The 23,381-nt window shown below is 45.0% G+C and overlaps 1 protein-coding gene and 1 long non-coding RNA gene across 7 annotated transcripts in view; one reads left to right on the forward strand and one right to left on the reverse strand.

Moving 5' to 3' along the window:
- LOC103883459 overlaps positions 1 to 2,296 on the forward strand; it is a 29,884-nt gene extending 27,588 nt beyond the window's left edge. The window contains exon 4 of the long non-coding RNA XR_002522385.2: positions 2,218 to 2,296. This is a non-coding gene — a long non-coding RNA (uncharacterized LOC103883459). The remainder of the gene's footprint in view (positions 1 to 2,217) is intronic.
- CSMD2 (CUB and Sushi multiple domains 2) overlaps positions 1 to 23,381 on the reverse strand; it is a 649,640-nt gene that overhangs the window by 370,293 nt on the left and 255,966 nt on the right. The window lies entirely within an intron of this gene.

A 23,381-nucleotide genomic window follows, 5' to 3' on the forward strand; every position in this document is an offset into this window, starting at 1 on the left:
GGAGTACACTTTAGCAGAGTCTAAATTTAAAAATAATGTATACTTTGACCCAGAAATTCTATTTTAAAGAAAGCTATCCTATTAATGCTCCAATGTGCACTGAGATATATGCATGATGATGTTAACTGTAACATTATTCAAAATAGTGAAAAATGCAATTATTAGGGAAATTGGTAAAAAACGAGGCTGATATACATACTGACATTGAAAAATATTTAATGTAGACATTTAAGAGAATAAAAACAAGCTGTAGAATAGTATGTTTATGTTTCACCTCCTATCCTGTGTGTGTGTTTGTGTGTGTGCATGGGTGTGCACACGCATGTGGGCACGTGTGTGTAATACCTAGGCTAATAGACCAACTTAATAATGCTTAGGGAAGACAGTGGAATTAGGGTAGGGATTTAACACATAGACGACTTTAACATTTTATTCTGTACTCTCAGGTATGTTTTGAGTTTTTCACAAAGAGTATAAATTGCTCTTATAATAAAAAATGGATATACATTTAAACACACACACACACACACACACACACACAATGAACACAGCTCTTTAAAAACAAAACAAAGCCATACCTATAAAAAAAAAAGAAAGAAATGAATCAAAATGTTCACGCATAGAACTTCTTTATTCAGTTTTTCTCTGTTTTCTAAATTTTCTTCAATAAATACTCATTTGCTTTTGTGGGGACCTATATATATATATCCTTTTTTTTTTTTTTTGAGACAGAGTCTCACTCTGTCGCCCAGACTGGAGTGCAGTGGTGCAATCTCAGCTCACCGCAAGCTCCGCCTCCTGGGTTCACGCCATTCTCCTGCCTCAGCCTCCGGAGTAGCTGGGACTACAGGCGCCTGCCGCCACACCCGGCTAATTTTTTGTATTTTTAGTAGAGATGGGGTTTCACCGTGTTAGCCAGTATGGTCTCGATCTCCTGTCCTCGTGATCTGCCCGCCTCGGCCTCCCAAAGTGCTGGGATTACAGGCATAAGCCACTGTGCCCAGCCTATTCTTTTAAAATTAAAAATTTTTATTGATTGATTTATTTTTCATCTCAATAGTTTTTGGGCGTACAGGTTTTTGGTTACATGGACACGTTCTTTAGTGGTGATTTCTGAGATTTTAGTGCACCCATCACCTAAGCAGTGTATACTGTACCCGATATGTAGTCTTTTATCCCTTAACCCCCTCTCAATCTTCTCCTCCGAGTCCCCAAAGTCCATTATATCATTCTTATGCCTTTGCATCCTCATAGCTTAGCTCCCACTTATAAGTTATTCGGTTTTCCACTCCTAAGCTACTTCTCTTAGAATAATGGTCTCCAGCTCCATCCAAGTTGCTGCAAAAGACACTAAGTCATTCCTTTTTACGGCTGAGTAGTATTCCATGGTGTATATATACCATGTTTTCTTTATCCACTTGTTGGTTGATGGGCACTTAGGTTGGTTTCTTATTTTTGCAATTGCAAATTGTGCTACTAATACTCTTTATTCTTTTAAAGTTCTGCTTACTTTTTGCTGTAAGCAAATGCAGTAAAATAATTTCTCTTTCCCTCTGAGTCTGGTTGGGTGATTTTGAAGCAGAAAGTGAGGCTGGGCATCCCTGGGCCCTCAGCACTGACTCGAGTGCATTTGTAGGAGGTGAATGACCAAATGCAGACAGGCTCAAGAGCAAACAGGTCTGGCGAAAGGGTTCATGTTATCCTATCAAAAATGATTAATGGGATTTTCCTAGCATAATAGTATGTGTATAATAAATTGATGATGCTTGATTCTGATTGTGAATGGATCATCATGCTTTCCATCCCTCCGATTCCCACATCAGGAGAAACATCTGGGTCACAGCTCTGCCTGGTACCATCTGAATGGCAGAGGAGGGGAAAGAAATTAAAACAGAGAGGGAGCTAAAATTACTTATAAGAAAGGAGGGGGAGTGGCTATTATGGAGCACTCACTCTGTGCTACTTATCTCATAAGAACCATTTTTGGCACTATTCTACCTATTTTGCAGCTGGGAGCACTGAAAGATTAGTCCACTTGCCTAAGATTGCCCAGTGGAACTTGGTTTATCTGAGTCCAGATCCTGGCCTCTTCCCACGGGCCTCCCAGACAGAGGATGGGAGAGGAGAAAGGATGGGGAAGTGAGCACAAAGCAGCTTTCACCTACATACTCTAGAGAAGAATGTATCTGAACTCTGAGCCCTTTTCTTCCTCCCCAGGCTGAGCTCTGAAACTTCTCCTGGCGGTTCCAGAGAGCGATGGAGGGAATGCTGGGGCACATCTAAATAAAGCCCCTAAGTGGGCGTTCCTGCTCAGCTATGCATGAGCTCTTTGTGACTTCATCCTCCAGCCTACAACTTGTGAAATAAGCACGACTTCACTCAGAGAACAGCCAGAAACATACAAACTTTCCAAAAATATTTGGATGTTGACAGCAGACTCTCTTGCATTCCAGTGAATAATTGGTTTGTATGAGTGTATGTGTGACCTAAATCCACAGAATTTACCATTCTGTGACTATACAAAGTAAGTTTCATAGCCCTGATTTTCCAAATCTCAATGGCTAATTGCCAAGCTAGTAGGTAGCCATGCCTTTTCCCAGGATGCTGGGGTGGGTAATACTGGGCTTTAAGGCAGTCCTCTTGCTCACTGGCTGCAGCCTGCTAGAAGGGCAGGAGATCAAACATATCCTGATGTGGGGTCTACAGCCGTTGTCTGACAGTGGTGACGGGGACAGGAGGATTACTGTTAATGGGGCTACCTGGATAATGAATTCTTCTTTTTCTCTGTGCCTGCTTGCTAGGACCACTGCCTACTCCACAGGTTTCTGTGGATTTGCCCAAATTTTAGTGGCTCCCCAAGGCCGAAGGGAAGGTGGTCCTTCCAAGGTCACTTTTAGTGAGCTGGGTCTCACCCTAGGGCTGCCTAGGCCCCCAGTGTTACAGCTCTGTCAGTAACACTGCCCTTTCATACATGTACACCTGTAGCAGGTGCTGCCAGTGTCCTGCCTGTAATACTTCATCTTTCAGAGTGGGCCAGCTGACTGCAAGCTCCCCGTGTCTGTATCCCTGTGCTCAAAGGACTTTTTCCCCCAATGCTAGGCCACTTTGCCCATGTGCACAGCAGGCTGGAAGGGCTAGGGAATTAATAACCCCTCAGGAGCAGTCCTCATTCAATGACATTCAGGAATTGGTGTATAAATACCTCAGCTCCCTCGTTCCTTGTGTGGGATAATTTTAAGATCTGGGTTCTGCAGACCTGGGTTTCCCAGAGTGTCCCTGTGGGATTATGGCCCAGGCCCCCACTGTGGTAGCTGGTATGACCACCCTTTATTAGCTACTGTCTCTTCCCTGTATTATGTCCCTCTTATCTGCTAGTGTCACCTGTACTTCCTAATAGAACACTTGTGCTTGAACCCTTATCTCAGGCCTGCTTTTGGGGAACCCAAACTTAGAAAATACCCTAGTTCCAGAGGGGCAAGAACTCAGGCATCAGACACATAATATGCCTAGGAGCAGCCCTCTTCTGGGACCTCTGTCTTGTTGGGGCATCTGGGTCACTGACTGGGTCCCCATCTCCTGCAGGGCAAGTCTCCTCTCACGTATCCTGTCTTCCACAGGGTCCCAAATCCTCTTCCCCCAAGATGCCCCAGGTACTTCTGTGGAGAAGAGGTGCTGCCTTGCTCCTCTCAACCACATCCAACCCCAACATTTTTGAGCTTCCACTTCAGTGGCCATAAGGATGAATATCAATAATCACTACATTATTGAGTGTTACCTATATGTTGTATGTTAGATTTTCTGCTTAATGTTAATTTGAAATTGACAGCAGCCCTAAGAAATATAAATTATTATTCCTGATAGCGTTGTTTTAAAGCTAAAGAAACCAAGGATCAGAGAGGTTAAATAGCTTCTCCAAATCCTGGAGCAGAGCTTTGAATTCACATTGGACCCCAGAGCCCTCTAGGCAAACAGCTTCTCATGATATGGGCACAGAGCACCTGGTGGGAATGCCTGTGTGGTCTATGGGTTTGTGGGTCAGTGGTGAAAGAGGTAGGGATTGGCCCTACATGGGGGTACTGGGAAATGGTCTGAGTCCAAGGAGGTGTGGGCCAAAATTGGTAGTAGAGGGGTGGGGATGTATGGAGAATGAAGTGACAGAGGTTTGGGAGGCTGTATCTTATACTGAGGGAATCATGGATAAGACAAGAGGTTAACAGCAGCAGGGTCACCCCAGGGGTGGTGGCTGGGGAAGGGAGGCTTGAGGCTTTCCTGCAGAGCTTGAGCCCGCCCTCTGGAGAGCCAGGGGGACTTGGTGCAGGGATGTGGCTTAGGTGGCCTCAGCAGAGAGGTGGCAGGCCACACTGGCCGTCCTCCAGAAAGGCTTAGAGGGGGATGCTACATCTCGTCCAGGTTCTTAGGCATGGGATGCAGGCTGTTCCCAGCCCCCACGAGTTTGCAGGGTTGTGAATGTTGAACAACTTTGTCGCCAGGTCTTTCTGGGTTATGGCATGAGGGGTCTGAAGCTGCAGTGCTCAGGTATTCCAGGGCCTGGTCCTGAGCAACCAACTCCCCTCTCCACTGTAGCACCTGCTGGCACCTTGACCCAGTCCTTGATGAGATGCTGTCGTTTCCCCTAAGACAGAGGCAGTGGCATCTCTCCACACTTCCCGGAACCCCAGAGTCTGGGAGCCATGCAGGTCCCTAAATCTAAGCTGATTTTTCTTTTGTTAAGTCACAGGATAAAGCACTTTACATATTAATCAGGTTAGGAATATGAGAGCACATATCAGGGGATTGAAATATGTAGATTTTGATGATGAATTCATGCTCATCAGAAAACCAATGAATCATCCTAACTTCATTATCAGGAATTATTTGATGGGGGAATTGGCAGAGGGGGTAGGAGGGTAAGGAGGGGAATAGTGAGGGGAGAGGATTTCTTGCTTCTCAGCATAGGCTGAGTTCTCTTCCAGCAAGACATTTTTGCAATAGGACCATTTGTTTCTGTGACATGGGTCTTACACATGGCCACATATTGGAGGCCTCGGTGAAGCTTGAGGACATCACCTGGTGAGGTCACACCACGATCCAGGGCAAACCAGGGAGAGAGATATAAATAACCCCACAAGTACAACTATTTTTACCATTGTTTTTAGATTACCCCAGCAGTCACTCCTGTTACACGAACTCCCTGGGTGACTTTGGCAAGTCACATGCCACCGCCCTGTGCCTCAGTTTCTTCATCTGGCGAAGGAGAATGATGGCTGTCGAGCAACAGAGCTTTCAGGACTGGAGCCAAGAAGAGGGGTTGAATTCCCAAGTTCCAGGCTCCCTGTGAGCTAGGCACACTTTGAGGTGTGAAGATCCAGGCTGAGAAGGAGCAGACATGGGCAGACACTCTACTGACTGGGAGGAGGCACCTGCCATTTTAAATAGGTGGTTGGGGAAGGCCTCACTGAGAATGTGATCTTAAAGGTGGCACCTGAAAGAGGGGAGAGAGTGAGATGTGTGGATATCTCGGGGGGAGAGCATTCCAAGTGGAGGGGAAAGCATGTGCAAAGGCCCTGAGGCGGGAAGAGCATGCATGGCGTCTAAGGAACAGCAAGGAAGTCACTGTGGCTGGGGAAGTGAATAAGAGGGAGGGTAGGAGGAGGAAAGGTCAGAGAGGCCATGGTGGAGGGGGCAGGGTTACAGGGGGCGGGGCCTGTAAAAGAGGATATTCAGGCCAAAACAATATTGTGGAAAGGTGAGAAGATGAACCGGAAGCTAAAATGGCTCCTCTGTGGGGTAAACTGAGGCACTGAGGCACAAGCATTGAGGAGCTAGGAAAGGCAGACAGGTGAGGAACACCACGTGAAATCCGGTTTATGTGGATTCAGATCCTGCTGGAGCCAAGTGCTGCTATGACCTTCTCATGTGAAGTCTACAAACGCCGGCTCAGTGCTAGGTGGCCAGGAAACATTGAAGGTGGTGGAAACAGATATGGATCAGACATGGAGAGCTTGGATTCTGCCCTGGCTCTGCCACATGTTTGCTGAGTGATGCTAGGGCTGTTTCCTCATCTGTGGAATCCGGCAATTGGACAAAACACTTTCTATTGAACTGTCTGGAAGTCAGATTATTTTTTTTCTCCAGGGCTTCTCTTTCCTGCGGTAAACAAGCTGCTGCTGCTGTCTTTAACAATGCAAGTAAAAACATGTGGGTTCATGCTGTGTATGTCCACATCATGACTGAGGTCAAGAGGTCACCCCTCCTAGAGCCAGTACTGCTTCCATAGGGAGCCACTCAGGACACAGCCGGGTGACACAGAGCCAGGAGTCTCAGCCTCACTGTGCTGTGGAATCACCCAGGCACTACCAGGGACAAAATGAGCTCCATTCACCCGAGGTGGGGAGCGGTAACAGCTCACTCCAGGGAACCTCACTGAGCTTCTTTGAGGGAAATACAAAATGAGTTGATTCACGTTTGGTAAACAGGTATCAAGGGCCCTCCATGGGCAAGGTGGTTCCACAAATGTTCTCTCTCCCAGTCCTCCCAGAGACCCGATGGAGGAGGTATTTCCCTCCCATTTTGCAGATGAGGAAACCAAGGTTCAGAAGTCTACATGGCTTGTGGGTGTGGGTGTAAGATGGTCTCAGTCAAGAGCCTGGGTTCCTAGTCACTTTGTAATATTGCCCCCGTTAAATCCTTACCCTGATCCTCGGAGCTAGATTGAAAGAGGAGAATGTTGAGGTTCAGAGAGATGAAGCAACTTGCCTAAGGTCACACAGACATTACATGGCAGAGATGGCATTTCCTGCCAGCCCATGGAGTCAGGTTGCTAAAAAATGCTATTACTATTTCTCTTGCCAACCAAACATCCCACTCCCCAAACAATCCATCCAAACTGCGGTTCTTGTTGAAGGGATATCGTGGAGTCATTACCAGACTCCGAAAAGATAAAGCATTGCAAATTGAATGAGAAAATCTATTTTCACATCCTGATGAAGACATAGCTGACAATGAAAGAGTGAATTGTTTTAGACAAAACCACAACCCCCTGCTTTTTCCTTTTTTAAAAAAACTTAGAGTTATAGCTTTAGAAAAATAGGAGCAGCTGACTATCACAGATAAAAATGCCCTTTTGCCTAATTGGATCTTTAATAAGGAATCCTAATTAATCCCCCTGAATAGGGAACTTTTACACTGGTGTTATCTCAGCCCCTGTGCTGATGGGGCTGGTTATTTCCAGATACAGAATAATGAATCTTTTCCAGCCGGGGCTAGGAGTCGCCAGAGACTTGTCAACTTCCCTGTGAAGGTAATTACTTGCTAAGGCACCAGGGGGACGTGGGGCTGGGGAAACGGCTTGGGGGAGGGTAATTACAAGAAGAGGGATTGGGGGGATTGAGGGGAGAGCTTAGGAGGGCACTGTTGAGCCAGGGCTGAAGGAAGCTTGGCAACTGTGAAGGAAACTGCTGGTGGAAAGAGGGAGGCCACGTCAGCATCCAGGATGTCATTTCCAGCTCAGAGTGAGGCCTAAAGGACACTTGCCCTCATGTAAAAAATGTCACTTGATGGAGCTTGACAGATTCCAATAATTGTGGGAGCCGAACAGACAGCAAACAGAAGTCAGGAAGCAGGCCTGCCTGTGACTCTTCCTGGTCGGGGCAAAGGCTGGGCTGTCATTGCCTGGGGACCTCTGTGGCATCCATAAAGACAACACTAAATGAAAAGGGTTATCTGGACAGCCCAGGCCACAGACCAGCAATGAGAAGGACGTGACGGATGTGGCTAAATGACACGGGCCATTTATCTGCATTGACAGGGCTCTCTTGAAAGGGGAAGGCTGATGGCAGTCTGTCCTATGCTCACCAGGGCTGGCATCTAGGGAGCTGGCAGGATGTGGGAGCCAAGGCCTTGATGAGCCTGGCTATCTGTGAAGCCAGCCCACAGTTTCAAGCAACCACAGCCCATGGGATAAAAGCAGCCCCAGGGGGAAGAAGTTGAAGCCAATGGGCATAGGCCCAGGGCCATCTTTTCAGGATACAAGGTCTCTTCCCAACCTCCAAAATCCAGAGGGGCAGAAAGAGCAGAGGTTGGGAGGCAAAGGGCCCTGGCTTCAGGCTGCAACTTCCTAGCTCTGTGACCTTGGGTAAATGACCTCACTGAGTCTCGGGTTCTCAGAGTTGCTTAAAGGCGCAAAGGAAATAATCAGTGTAGATTCCTGGCATGTCGTTGGTACCCTACACATAGTAATTGTATTTTCTTCCTTAAAACCCTCTCAGTTCCAGAAAAATCACCTTTGGAGGCAGATCCCACTGGAAGCGAACCTGTGGGGCTGGATTTATATGTGAAAAATTAGGAAGTCTCTGTGTACCAAGCTGCATGTTTCCAGCAGGTTACAGCGGAGGTGGTGAGGACCCATCACCTGCCTTATAAAACCAGGGCAACTGAAGTTCAGAAAGCTAAGTGACTTGCTATAAGAGAAGAGTAAAAGCCATTATTGTTCAACCCCAACTTTCCCCATGTGCCCTTCAGGGTACTGCCAAATGGCCCTGGGACCTCAGAGCTGCCTGGCCCAAGGAGACACGACAGCCTCTTGCTGTGGCCTCTGCCTCGGTCAGCCTGAAGCTGCCTCCCTGACTTATCAACTGCAGAGGCCAAGACCCACAGGACTTTGAATCTCTGAAAGAAGCTGTGTGCAGCTGTCTGCATGGAGCACATGCTGGGAGGCTCTGGGAGTGGGATGAAAGAGGGGCAGGGGAGGAGGGGAGGAAGGCCCTTCCAGGTGCTGTAACCATGCAAGGTCAGAGGAAGGACACAAGCCGGATTTACAATCTGGGAATCTGGGGTTGTTCAAAGTCTTCTGTGCCCAATTATTTCTTATAACTCTATGTAAGGCCTTGAGAGGGTCAGAAAGTTAACTGAGGTCACATGATTAGTTGGTAGCAGAATTGGTATTTGAACCCAACGTTGACTCCAAGTGCTATCTATGCTCCATGCTGCCCTCCTTGGTGTCAGGAAAGAAAATGAATTAGAGTCTGGAAGAGCAAAAGAGAAGGAAGGGTAGATCAGGATTTAGAGTCCAGAGGATGGGGGTCTAATTTCTGGCTCAGACACTTAACAGCTATATTACATCAGGTTTCTTAATCTCTTTATGATAATATTATTATTTTATAAGAGTTTTGTGGCTGGGCGCAGTGGCTCATGCCTGTAATCTCAACACTTTGGGAGGCCATGGTGGGTGGTTCACCTGAGGTTAGGAGTTCGAGACCAGCCTGGCCAACATGGTGAAACCTCATCTCTACTAAAAATACAAAAAAATTAGCCAGGCGTGGTGGCAGGTGCTTGCAATCACAGCTACTGGGGAGGCTGAGGTGAGGAGAATTGCTTGAACCCGGAGGCAGAGGTTGCAGTGAGCTAAGATCATGCCATTGTACTCCAGCCTGGGCAACAAGAGCAAAACTCTGTCTCCAAAAAAATAGTTTTGTAAGCATTAAATGAGACAATACACATAAAAACCGTAGTACAGTGTCTGACACATGGTAGCTCTTAAAGTGATTATACTGTGGAAGGTATATTAAGGCAGGAGGAAGGCAGATAGAGACTCAAAGGGGACAGATTGTATCAGAGCCTGCTCTAAGGGTGAGAAATGATCCCAGGAGTGGCTGGCCTAGGATCTGCAGAGGGAACAAAATGGGAAAACCCAGCTGGGAAGGACCACGTGTAGGTGAGGAGGAAGCTAAGTCTCCGAGGCTCAGTTTCTTCATCTGCAAGATGGGTATGCCACTACCTAACTCAAACATGGGAGTGAAGACCCAGTGTGACAAGATGGCATTCCATACATGTGATGGCCTCAATTCAATCATAGAGGCAAACAATGACTATCTGCCTGTTTATCTTGACATTGGTCCTGTTGCCAAAGGGCTCTGACACCAGGCAAGGTGAGCCAAGTGCCATATGCTTTTCCCTTTGATGCTGGTGAGATGCGGCTGGCTGTAAGGAAGGTGCTGAGACTCTAAGATCTCAGAGGCTATATTTATTCAACAAATTGTCAGAAAATCTTTACACCTGTCTGTGCCAGGACTCTACTGAGCCCTGAGGATTCAGAGATGATGGGCCAAGTCCATTCTCTGAAAGAGTTCATGTTGGGAGGAGGATTCTGTATTCTAGAAAAGTCTGGCTTGTGCCAGTGGCATAGGAGCCTGGGGTGGCCCAGTGTGGGTGGGGCTGAGGGAGGGCAGAGGTACCAATGCATCTAAAGGTTTCAGGAGGGAGACCCCTTGAACAGGCTTATACCAGGTAGACAAGGAGGTGAGACTAGACTTCAAGACTAAACTTTAGCAGCTCCTTGAAAGATTGAGACTTCCTAGTTCAGCGTCATAATCACAAGGCTTATCACAGAAACTGGCACAGAGTAGGCAAGCAAAAATGTTCGTGAAATAAATTAATACAGTTTATTAGGAGTCAATGTGCTTTATTTGATGGAATAGATGTGCTTGCCCAAACTCACGCATAAGCTGTAACCAAACCTATACGTCAAACATAACTGGGAAGAAATTCAATAATGAATCCATTCATTAAAAGATAAAACATTTCATAATGGGCAAAATCCACTTCCTTTATGTTATCACTCTGGAAAGTATTCTATTTAGGCCCAGGGTAGCTCTTAAACTTAAGTCTATTTCAGAACACCCAGGAGAAGGTTAAAAATACTGAATTACTTGAGTTCCATCCTCAAGAATCCATGATTTTACAGAGGTGGGGCCCAGGAATCTGCATTCTTCCAAAGAGCATTCAAGCAAGTCTTCTGAAACAGGGAGCTGGTCAGTGCAACCCAGTTTGAGAGACATGGGATAAGTCCTAGAGAGCATTTTTTTTTTTTAAAGGAAATGCAGGGTATCTTTTTTAAAGTGGGGGGTATAACTGAGATGGATCAGAAACTGCAGGGCTCCTGGAAGCCGCCCCATCTGGCCGCCTCTTCTCCTCTCACCCTGCCTGACACAACATAGAGAGATGTCTCTCTATTTCCAGAAAGACAATCAACTCCTGAAAAGCCCATTTTCTACTTCACTCTTTGATGTCCTTCATAATCTCTTTCCCAAAAGCCTCTCTTGCTCCATCACATCAAGTTTCTCTGCTTTGGTGCACACGAATCCACGGGGAGCTGTAAAACTCACGGATGCCTGGGTCCCTCCCTGGGCATGCTGACTTATTTGGTCTGGGGCATCACCTTGTCACCCTGCTGGTTCTAATCAGGATCCGGGTTGCATGGACTGCACTAAACCCTTTATCCCTTCACCTTTTTTCTGGCCCAGAGATCAATGTCCACAGACCCCTCAGCTTTCACGGAGTATCCCCCTCAGCCATATCTCCAGTGACCAGAAGAGGCATCTAGAGAAGAAAGATAAAGCCACATGCAGGACTGGCTCTGGAGGATGGAGGCTACAGACAAGGCTTAAGAGGGGTCCCTGGCGGCCCCAAGTTCACTCCTGAGTAGGAAGCCTATTTATCACCCTCCGATCGCCTTTCCTCCTGTCTCCCTGGGGTTTGTAGGCAAGAGACAAAGAGCACTATAAAGACTCCTGGTGGGACAGGTGGCTGGCAAATTGACTTCACCCCCAACCCCAGGGTGGGCAAGCAGACAGTACTCATCAAATCTCTCACCTGCTTCCTGCCAGACACAGTGCACTGCAGCTCAGAGGAAGTGAGTGAATAGCTGAAACTGACGTGGCTGCAGAAATTGACATCAAGTGCCAGACAGGCATTTGCTTAGCAAATTGGCTAATTTTAACCTCTGCCTCCCAGACCAGAACTCTTTTGAAGGAAAGAAACAAAAAGAAAGTGATATTTAACACAATTCTATTTCTGTGCTACACAGTCTCTCTCTGAGGTTGCAAGTTTGAGCCTAATTGATTTCTTAGTCAAATGAAAAAAAAAAAAAAAAAAAGCCAAAAAGGAAAAACAAACAACTGAGAGACCTCACTCACATTGCAATCAAACCTCTCCAGTTCTGTTGTCGACTGCTGAGCTTTTTTTTTCTTTTTTTTTAAGACTGGCCAAGTGACTTGCATAATTTAAGATCCTTTCTATCACTGATCAGCCCGCTCTGGCCAAGCAGTTTGCTGATTAATTATTAATCAGACTGAGTTTAGGATGAGTAATCAGCAAGAGTCAGTGCTAATTTGCAAATGTCCCCCAGGAAGGTTATTACTTAAAATACTTGGTGGAGAGGCTCCATGTTAACCTTTGCAATTAGCCACAGGACATTGTAACTGGCAAGGCAGAAGCAGATCTCTCCTCCAAACAAATCAACCTTGGATACCTACTAAGTGCCAAGACGCACATTAGGGGCTTGTGACAATTCTGCTGGCAATGGCAGGGGAGGGAAAGGGCACAGAAGAAAGATAAATACATAAGTCAGCAAGAAAATATCAGGTATTGATGAATGTTTAAAATAAAACAAGATAGAGAGCAAGGGCTACTTTAGGCTGCATGGATGGGAAAGGCTTTTCTAAAGATAGGAAATTTACATTGAACTCTATATTTCAAAAAAGCCAGTTTTTTTTTTTTTTTTTTTAAACTTGGAAGGAAGATTTGAAGACTGTGAAGGAGGAGGATCCTAAGCCCTGGGGACAGCTAGTGCAGAGGTCTGAGGAGGGAACCTGCTTAGCCCACCCTAGGGACAGGATGAAGGGCACAGAGAATGTGTGTGAATGAGGGATAGGAGGGAAGTCAGACAGATAGGCAGTGGATAGACAATATAGGGTCTTGTACGATTTTATTCTAAATGTGATGGTAAGCCATCAGGAGGCTTTAAACAGGGGAGACATGATTTGATTAATAAACCCAAGTCACTCTGGGTACCATCTGGAGAATGGATTACAGAGGGGTAAAAGCAGGGAGATAAGGCCCCCAAGTAGCCCAAAGGTGCTGGCAGCACCAAATGGGCAGAAGCAGCTTCCTCTTAGGAAAACATAAATGTGGCAGGTTGTGGGGAAGGCTAGGAGAAGAACAGATTATGAATGGGGAGGGGATGAGAAGTCCGAATTAGATGGAAACAACCCAAATGTCCATCAATAGATCAATGGATAAACAAAATGTGGTTTAGACATACAAGGGAATATTATTCAGCCTTAAAAAGAAATGATGGCCCATCTCCTGGTCACTACTTTTCCATTTTCTGTCTATAAATCTGGCTATTCTGGGTATTCTTCTTTAATGGCCATGGAGTTCCATTTGGGAAGGCAAAAACGGTGCTAGAGATAGATAGTGGTGTTATCCACTGCTAAATAGCCAAAGTGCTGAATGCTACTAAATTGTACACTTAAAAAATGGAATGATAGGGTTTTTTTGTTTTTGCTTTTGTTTTTTTTGAGACCGAGTCTCGCTCTGTCACCCAGGCTGGAGTGCAGTAGCACGATCTCACTACAAGCTCCACCTCCTGGGTTCACACCATTCTCCTGCCTCAGCCTCCTGAGTAGCCGGGACTACAGTCGCCCACTACCACGCCCGGCTAATATTTTGTATTTTTAGTAGAGATGGGGTTTCACCGTGTTAGCCAGGATGGTCTCAATCTTCTCACCTCATGATCCACCTGCCTTGGCCTCCCAAAGTGCTGGGATTACAGGCATGAGCCACTGTGCCCGGCCGATAGGTTTTATGTTATATATATTTTTCCATTTTTTTTTTTAAGAGACAGGGTCTCGCTATGTTGCTCAGGCTGGTCTTGAACTCCTGAGCTCACGCAAAATCCTCCCACCTCAGTCTCCCAAGTAGCTGAAACTAGAGGCACATGCCACTGTGCCTGGTGATATGTTCATTTTAATATTCCTGTTAATATACATGAAACCCAGAAGACCCTTCAGGGCTGAAAATTTAAATCAAGAGCCACTGGCATCTGGATGACATTGAAAGCCCATGTATGATTGGTTGGGGCTAGCTGAGAAAGAGAATAAAAAAGAGGAGAGTCCCAGGACCCTCTGGGCAGTCCAAGCATAAAGGCTGGACAGCAAAACAGACTAAGAAGGAATGGCCATAGGGTGACCAGCTACATTGTTTCATAGGAGCCAAGAGAAGGAAATAGTCCAAGAAGGACAGGAGCCAAGAGAAAGAAATAGTCCAAGAAGGACAGGTGACCAGTGTCATGTGTTGCAAGAGGCTGAGTCAGATAAAGATGGAGAAACGACACTGGAATGGGCAACTTGGAAGTTGCTGTCAATTTTAGCAAGGTCAGCTTTAGTGACAAAGCAGGGCAGAAACTGAGAAAGAACTGTCTCAGCAATTGGCAGCAGCTGAGCCATTCCATGGTAGCTGAGTGGGATGGAGTAATAGGGGTCTAATGAGTGCTGTTTTTGATTTTAGGTGGTAGATATTAGAACAAACATGCCTTTATGGTGTTAGAAGTGCTCAATAGAGAGAACAATGGTGGAATGCAATAAAAAGGAGATACATATAGTAGGGAAGTTTTGGAGGAAGATAATCTCTGGAGCACAGGAGAGGGCTGGCCTTTGACAGGAACCAGGGCATCTTGTCTACAGAAGCATGAGGTGTGGCAGACAACTTGGCTCACCAAGCATCTCATCTGCTCATCGACATTTCCTGGCTCCCTCGCAGCAAAGTTGGACCGTGTGACTGTTTGTGGCCAATGAAATATGAGTTGGAAATTATGTATAGCATATCTGGGCTAGGGTGGTGGAAAGCCATGCTGGATTCTCCACTCATTTTCCCTGTCGTGGTGTTAGAGAAGGCCACATGTTCCAGATGGTATGGTTAGAATATGGTGCAACCTGGTCCAGGGAGCAAGATGGCCGAATAGGAACAGCTCCAGTCTCCAACTCCCAGCACAAGCGACACAGAAGATGGGTGATTTCTGCATTTTCAACTGAGGTACTGGGTTCATCTCACTAGGGAGTGCCGGACAATCAGTGCTGGTCAGCTGTTGCAGCCCGACCAGTGAAAGCTGAAGCAGGGCGAGGCATCGCCTCACCTGGGAAGCTAAAGGGGGAAGGGAATCCCTTTTCCTAGCCAGGGGAACTGAGACACACAACACCTGGAAAATCTGGTAACTCTCACCCCAATACTGCGCTTTACCAAGGGTCTTAGCAAACGGCACACCAGGAGATTAATATCCCACACATGGCCAGGAGGGTCCCATGCCCGCGGAGCCTCCCTCATTGCTAGCACAGCAGTCTGCGATCTAACCGCAAGGCAGCAGCGAGGCTGGGGGAGGGGTGCCCGCCATGGCTGAGGCTTAAGTAGGTAAACAAAGCCACTTGGAAGCTCGAACTGGGTGGAGCCCACAGCAGCTCAAGGAGGCCTGCCTGTCTCTGTAGACTCCACCTCTGGGGACAGGGCACAGCTAAACAAACAAACAAAAAAAAGCAGCAGAAACCTCTGCAGACACTAATGACCCTGTCTGACAGATTTGAAGAGAGCAGTGGATCTCCCAACACAGAGGTTGAGATCTGAGAATGGACAGACTGCCTGCTCAAGTGGGTCCCTGACCCCTGAGTAGAATAACTGGGAGACATTTCCCACTAGGGGCAGACCGACACCCCACACCTCACACCACAGGGTACACCCCTGAGACAAAGCTTCCAAAGCAAGAATCAGACAGGTACATTCGCTATTTAGCAATATTCTATCTTCTGCAGCCTCTGCTGCTGATACCCAGGCAAACAGGGTCTGGAGTGGACCTCAAGCAATCTCCAAAAGACCTACAGCTGAGGGTCCTGACTGTTAGAAGGAAAACTATCAAACAGGAAGGACACCCACACCAAAACCCCATCAGTACGTCACCATCATCAAAGACCAAAGGTAGATAAAACCACAAAGATGGGGAAAAAGCAGGGCAGAAAAGCTGGAAATTCAAAAAATAAGAGCGCATCTCCCCCTCCAAAGGAACGCAGCTCATCGCCAGCAACGGATCAAAGCTGGATGCAGAATGACTTTGATGAGATGAGAGAAGAAGGCTTCAGTCCATCAAACTTCTCAGAGCTACAGGAGGAATTACATACCCAGAGCAAAGAAACTAAAAATCTTGAAAAAAGAATGGAAGAATGGATAACTAGAATAATCAATGCAGAGAAGGCCATAAACGAACTGACAGAGATAAAAACCATGACACGAGAAATACGTGACAAATGCACAAGCTTCAGTAACCAACTCGATCAACTGGAAGAAAGACTATCAGCGACTGAGGATCAAATGAATGAAATGAAGCGAGAAGTCTAAAGAAAAAAGAGTAAAAAGAAATGAACAAAGCCTTCAAGAAGTAGGGGATTATGTGAAAAGACCAAATCTACATCTGATTGGGGTGCCTGAAAGTGAGGGGGAAAATGGAACCAAGTTGGAAAACACTCTTCAGGATATCATCCAGGAGAACTTCCCCAACCTAGTAGGGCAGGCCAACATTCAAATTCAGGAAATACAGAGAACACCACAAAGATACTCCTCGAGAAGAGCAACTCCAAGACACATAATTGTCAGATTCACCAAAGTTGAAATGAAGGAAAACCGTTAAGGGCAGTCAGAGAGAAAGGTCGGGTTACCCACAAAGGGAAGACCATCAGACTAACAGCAGATCTCTTGGCAGAAACTCTCCAAGCCAGAAGAGAGTGGGGGCCAATCTTCAACATTCTTAAAGAAAAGAATTTACAACCCAGAATTTCATATCCAGCCAGACTAAGTTTCATAAGTGAAGGAGAAATAAAATCCTTTACAGATAAGCAAATGCTTAGAGATTTTGTCACCACCAGGCCTGCCTTACAAAAGACCCTGAAGGAAGCACTAAACATGGAAAGGAACAACAGGTACCAGCCATTGCAAAAACATGCCAAAATGTAAAGACCATCGATGCTAGGAAGAAACTGCATCAACTAACGAGCAAAATAATCAGTTAATATCATAATGACAGGATCAAGATCACACATAACAATATTAACCTTAAATGTAAATGGACTAAATGGTCCAATTAAAAGACACAGACTAGCAAACTGGATAAAGACTCAAGACCCATCAGTTTGCTATATTCAGGAGACCCATCTCACATGCAGAGACACACATAGGCTCAAAATTAAGGGATGGAGGAAGATCTACCAAGCAAATGGAGAACAAAAAAAAGCAGGGGTTGCAATCCTAGTCTCTGATAAAACAGACTTTAAACCATCAAAGATCAAAAGAGACAAAGAAGGCCATTACATAATGGTAAAGGGATCAATTCAACAGAAAGAGCTAACTATCCTAAATATATATGCACCCAATACAGGAGCACCCAGATTCATAAAGCAAGTCCTTAGAGACTTACAAAGAGACTTAGACTCCCATACAATAATAATGGGAGAATTCAACACCCCACTGTCAACATTAGATAGATCAATGAGACAGAAAGTTAACAACGATATCCAGGAATTGAACTCATCTCTGCACCAAGTGGACCTAATAGACATCTACAGAACTCTCCACCCCAAATCAACAGATTATACATTCTTCTCTGCACCACATCACACTTATTCCAAAACTGATCACATAATTGGAAGTAAAGCACTCTTCAGCAAATGTGCAAGAACAGAAATTATAACAAACTGTCTCTCAGACCACAGTGCAATCAAACTAGAACTCAGGACTAAGAAACTCAATCAAAACCGCTCAACTACATGGCAACTGAACAACCTGCTCCTGAATGACTACTGGGTACACAATGAAATGAAGGCAGAAATAAAGATGTTCTTTGAAACCAATGAGAACAAAGATACAACATACCAGAATGTCTGGGACACATTTAAAGCAGTGTGTAGAGGGAAATGTATAGCACTAAATGCCCACAAGAGAAAGCAGGAAAGATCTAAAATTGACACTCTAACATCACAATTAAAAGAACTAGAGAAGCGAGAGCAAACACATTCAAAAGCTAGCAGCAGGCAAGAAATAACTAAGATCAGAGCGGAACTGAAGGAGATAGAGACACAAAAAACCCTCCAAAAAATCAATGAATCCAGGAGCTGGTTTTTTTAAAAGATCAAAAAAATTGATAGACCACTAGCAAGATTAATAAGGAAGAAAAGAGAGAAGAATCAAATAGATGCAATAAAAAATGATAAAGGGGATATCACAACTGATCCCACAGAAATACAAACTACCATCAGAGAATATTATAAACACCTCTACGCAAATAAACTAGAAAATCTTGAAGAAATGGATAATTTCCTGGACACTTACACTCTCCCAAGACTAAACCAGGAAGAAGTTGAATCCCTGAATAGATCAATAGCAGACTCTGAAATTGAGGTAATAATTAATAGCCTACCAACCAAAAAAAGTCCAGGACCAGATGGATTCACAGCTGAATTCTACCAGAGGTACAAGGAGGAGCTGGTACCATTCCTTCTGAAACTATTCCAATCAATAGAAAAAGAGGGAATCCTCCCTAACTCATTTTATGAGGCCAACATCATCCTGATACCAAAGCCTGGCAGAGACACAACAAAAAAAGAGAAGTTTAGACCAATATCCCTGATGAACATCAATGCAAAAATTCTCAATAAAATACTGGCAAACCGAATCCAGCAGCACATCAAAAAGCTTATCCACCATGATCAAGTTGGCTTCATCCCTGGGATGCAAGGCTGGTTCAACATATGCAAATCAATAAACGTAATCCAGCATATAAACAGAATCAAAGACAAAAACCACATGATTATCTCAATAGATGCAGAAAAAGCCTTTGACAAAATTCAACAGCCCTTCATGCTAAAACCTCTCAATAAATTTGGTATTGACGGAATGTATCTCAAAATAATAAGAGCTATTTAAGACAAACCCACAGCCAATATCATACTGAATGGGCAAAAACTGGAAGCATTCCCTTTGAAAACTGGCACAAGACAGGGATGCCCTCTCTCACCACTCCTATTCAGCATAGTGTTGGAAGTTCTGGCTAGGGCAATCAGGCAAGAGAAAGAAATAAAGGGTATTTAGTTAGGAAAAGAAGAAGTCAAATTGTCCCTGTTTGCAGATGACATGATTGTATATTTAGAAAACCCCATCATCTCAGCCCAAAATCTCCTTAAGCTGATAAGAAACTTCACCAAAGTCTCAGGATACAAAATTAATGTGCAAAAATCACAAGCATTCTTATACACCAGTAACAGACAAACAGAGAGCCAAATCATGAGTGAACTCCCATTCACAATTGTTTCAAAGAGAATAAAATACCTAGGAATCCAACTTACAAGGGATGTGAAGGACCTCTTCAAGGAGAACTACAAACCACTGCTCAGTGAAATAAAAGAGGACACAAACAAATGGAAGAACATACCATGCTCATGGATAGGAAGAATCAATATCGTGAAAATGGCCATACTGCCCAAGGTAATTTATAGATTCAATGCCATCCCCATTAAGCTACCAATGACTTTCTTCACAGAATTGGAAAAAACTGCTTTAAAGTTCATATGGAACCAAAAAAGAGCCCGCATTGCCAAGACAATCCTAAATCAAAAGAACAAAGCTGGAAGCATCATGCTACCTGACTTCAAACTATACTACAAGGCTACAGTAACCAAAACAGCATGGTACTGGTACCAAAACAGAGATATAGACCAATGGAACAGAACAGAGTCCTCAGAAATAATACCACACATCTATAGCCATCTGATCTTTGACAAACCTGACAAAAACAAGAAATGGGGAAAGGATTCCCTATTTAATAAATGGTGCTGGGAAAATTGGCTAGCCATAAGTAGAAAGCTGAAACTGGATTCTTTCCTTACTCCTTATATGAAAATTAATTCAAGATGGATTAGAGACTTAAATGTTAGACCTAATACCATAAAAACCCTAGAAGAAAATCTAGGTAATACCATTCAGGACATAGACATGGGCAAGGACTTCATGTCTAAAACACCAAAAGCAATGGCAACAAAAGCCAAAATTGACAAATGGGATCTAATTAAACTAACGAGCTTCTGCACAGCAAAAGAAACTACCATCAGAGTGAACAGGCAACCTACAGAATGGGAGAAAATTTCTGCAATCTACTTATCTGACAAAGGGCTAATATCCAGAACCTACAAAGAACTCAAAGAAATTTACAAGAAAAAAACAAACAACCCCATCAAAAAGTGGGCAAAGGATATGAACAGACATTTCTCAAAAGAAGACTCGCATACAGCCAACAGACACATGAAAAAATGCTCATCATCACTGGCCATCAGAGAAATGCAAATCAAAACCACAATGAGATACCATCTCACATCAGTTAGAATGGCTATCATTAAAAAGTCAGGAAACAACAGGTGCTGGAGGGGATGTGGAGAAACAGGAACAATTTTACACTGTTAGTGGGACTGTAAACTAGTTCAACCATTACGGAAAACAGTATGGCGATTCCTCAAGGATCTAGAACTAGAAGTACCATATGACCCAGCCATCCCATTACTGGGTATATACCCAAAGGATTATAAATCATGCTGCTATAAAGACACATGCACACGTATGTTCACTGTGGCACTATTCACAATAGGAAAGACTTGGAACCAACCCGAATGTCCATCAGTGACAGACTGGATTAAGAAAATGTGGCACATATACACCATGGAATACTATGCAGCCATAAAAAAGGATGTGTTTGTGTCCTTTGTAGGGACATGGATGCAGCTGGAAACCATCATTCTCAGCAAACTATCGCAAGAACAGAAAACCAAACACCGCATGTTCTCACTCAGGTGCGAACTGAACAATGAGATCACTTGGTTTTGGGAAGGGGAACATCATACACCAGGGCCTATTATGAGGAGGGGGTAGCGGGGAGGGATTGCATTGGGAGTTATACCTGATGTAAATGACGAGTTGATGGGTGCAGCACACCAACATGGCACAAGTATACATATGTAACAAACCTGCACGTTATGCACATGTACCCTAGAACTTAAAGTATAAAAAAAAAAAAAAAAGAATATGGTGCAACCCCCTCCAGCCTGAGTACCCACATGTGTGACGATGTGGATCAGAGCCACTCCCATTGGCTTATCACAAATGTGTACCATGAGCAAGAAAGAAATCTTTGTGACATTATACCACTGAGTTTTAGGGTTAATGAAATTTAAAGAAGGAAGTGGCAAGATGTGAGGCTGGGGCAATTACTTTAGGCAATGGTTAGATCCAGATGGGCCTTGTGTGCCCTATCAAGGGATTGAATTTTATTCTGTAGACAACAGAAGATGATTGAAAGCTTTTGCCTGGGGCTTAGCATGTCAGATCTGCATTTTAATTAAGCCATTCTGGTAGGAGTGAGGAGAATGACTTGGACAGTGCCAAGATGCTGGGAGATCACTAAGAAGCCTATTACCTCCCTCAAAGAAGAAAACACGATGGGCTGAATTCAGGAAGTGGTAGAAATGATGGAAAGGATATGGTATATTGGGAGAACTTAGCAATTAATTGAATTTGGCTGGTGAGAGTGAGGGATTAAATAGGGATATTCCCAGATTTCTGGATAACTAGGTAGCTAATGGTACCATAAACTAAGAAAGGATACAGACTGATGATTTTGTGGGTCAATTATGAGCAAAGTTGAGACAACTTAAGTTCAGATATTGGTGGTCCACCAAAGTGGAGATGTCCATCAGGTAGCTGGCTCTACAGTTTGACTGGCTCAGTGAGTAGGCTGGGCTAGGGAGCCATATTTGGGAGGAAATAGGTGGTATCTGAAACCTTGAGAGCAGGTAAGACTACCATGGGAGATGCGTGGAGTGAGCAGAGCAGCACAGCAAGAAGGAATGGACATCAAAGGAGACACAGAAGGAAAGAGTGGCATGAAGGCAAGGAGAAAGCAGAGCCCCCAGGGGAGAAAATGACTGACAGTGTAAAGTAATGCAGAAATATCCAGAAGGTGAGACCTGAAAAACGCCTTCTGGCGTTGGTAATTGCAAATGGTAGTCTTTGGAATGGGGTAGGGGTGGGGATGGTTATTTGATGATTATCTTTTTTTTTTTTCTTTGAGACAGAGTGTCGTTCTGTCGCCCAGGCTGGAGTGTAGTGGCGCGATCTCGGCTCACTGCAAGCTCCGCCTCCCGGGTTTGCCCCACTCTCCTGCCTCAGCCTCCTGAGTAGCTGGGACTACAGGCACCTGCCACCACGTCCGGCTAATTTTTTTTTTTTTTTTTTTTGTAGTTTTAGTAGAGACGGGGTTTCACCGTGTTAGCCAGGATGGTCTCGATCTTTTGACCTCGTGATCTGCCCGCCTCAGTCTCCCAAAGTGCTGGGATTACAGGTGTGAGTTAGCACGCCCAGCCCTTTGATGATTATCTTAATGTGGATGATTTCAGGGGGAGGCTGGAGGGTTGAAGAGTGGGAGTGAAGTAGGTAAGGAATGAATGGGGAGAGAAGACTTGAAGGTAGCCAATGTAGACCACTCTTCAAGAAGCTTGGCTGAGAAATTCCCAGGGATGCTAGAGATCTACCTCCTCCATGAAGCCACCTCATTTTGTTCAAAGAAACTTTGCCCTCTCCCTCCCCAAATGACCCAAACTGTTGAGATCCACCATATGTGAATTTGAACTGTTGAAGTTTCACCATGCGTGAAATGGTGATTTTGCCATTTCACCAGACTGTCATTGCTAGTTTTCTGTGTGAATCCTGCCTCTCTGGTGAGTCTATGGATGTCACTCATCAGCCACTGGATAAAGAGAAACTAGGATGAAAAGAAGTACAGACTGGGCTGGCGTGGTGGCTCACCTGAGGTCAGGAGTTCGAGACCAGCCTGACCAATATGGTCTCTACTAAACCCCGTCTCTACTAAAAATACAAAAATTAGCTGGGGGTGGTGGCACGTGCCTGAAGTCCTAGCTACTTGGGAGGCTGAGACAGGAGAATCACTTGAACCCAGGAGGCGGAGGTTGAAGTGAGCCGAGATCATGCCATTGCACTCCAGCCTGGGTGACAGAGCAAGACTCCAGCTCAAAAAAAAAAAAAAAAAAAAAAAAAAAAAAAAAAAAAAAAAAAAAAAGGGAAAGAAAGAAAACAAAAAAAAGAACAGACTAAGGGATAGAACCAAAGACTTAATTCAGTCTTGGGAACCTGGGAAGTGGCTGCAACAGCAGGAGAGAGGTAAACCAACGTGAAATGCCGCGTAGGTTAAGCTGAGAGTGAGTGAGTAGAACAAACATTCGGGGCCAAACATGAAAACAGAGACCAGGAGGGGGTCTTGAACATTCAGAATGAACCAACATCATTCCAGAAGACAGGTCTTGCCAGAACGAGGGGCTCCGGAGGGCCCAGAACAACTCCTTCCATCTGTCTTAGCAGCACCATCAGGCATCTGGCAGCGCCTCAAGAGAGGTCGAGGACAGCATCTTGTTGTCTGGTGCCCTTCACAGTCCTGGCACAGGCCTCCTCGC

This window comes from Papio anubis, chromosome 1 (assembly GCF_008728515.1).
Source record: "Papio anubis isolate 15944 chromosome 1, Panubis1.0, whole genome shotgun sequence".
NCBI classification, from domain to species: Eukaryota; Metazoa; Chordata; class Mammalia; order Primates; family Cercopithecidae; genus Papio; species Papio anubis.